Below are 552 nucleotides of genomic sequence, written 5' to 3'. Positions count from 1 at the left end.
AACTACTAAGCACTTACTATAAATAGAATAAAGTAGTACTTACTAATTAAAAAGAAACTAGTTTAACTAGTTCTATTATTTTTCTAACTAATTATATTAAACACTTTCTCTTCTTATTCTATGAACAAAATTACAACAGAAAAAAATCATAAAAATTCTATGAAAAAAATTGACATATTCTTTGCATATATATGAACACACAAACATTTGCATATTCAACAATAATATCACCAAAAAATGTATGAACAGAAAAAAATTCTAACTTTTGCATATAATTCATTTATGAACAAATTACAACAACTCAATTAACTACACATCTAAACTACGCATCTAAATTAACTACACATCTAAATTAGGAAATTGATATATGGAGCTCACTGCGCAATGGGGCGGCGATCGACGAGGAGGCAGGACATGGGGGCGACGGTGAGGGGCGCGGCGACGGGCGATGAGGAGCCAGGGGGCGGCGACGGGCGGCGAGGAGGCAGGGGGGCGCGGGGCGGCGACGGCGTCTGGCCGGCGCTGGACGGCATCGGAGGCAGGGCGACGACG

This window comes from Triticum urartu, chromosome 6 (assembly GCF_003073215.2).
Source record: "Triticum urartu cultivar G1812 chromosome 6, Tu2.1, whole genome shotgun sequence".
NCBI classification, from domain to species: domain Eukaryota; kingdom Viridiplantae; phylum Streptophyta; class Magnoliopsida; order Poales; family Poaceae; genus Triticum; species Triticum urartu.
This window is presented reverse-complemented; position numbering follows the sequence as displayed.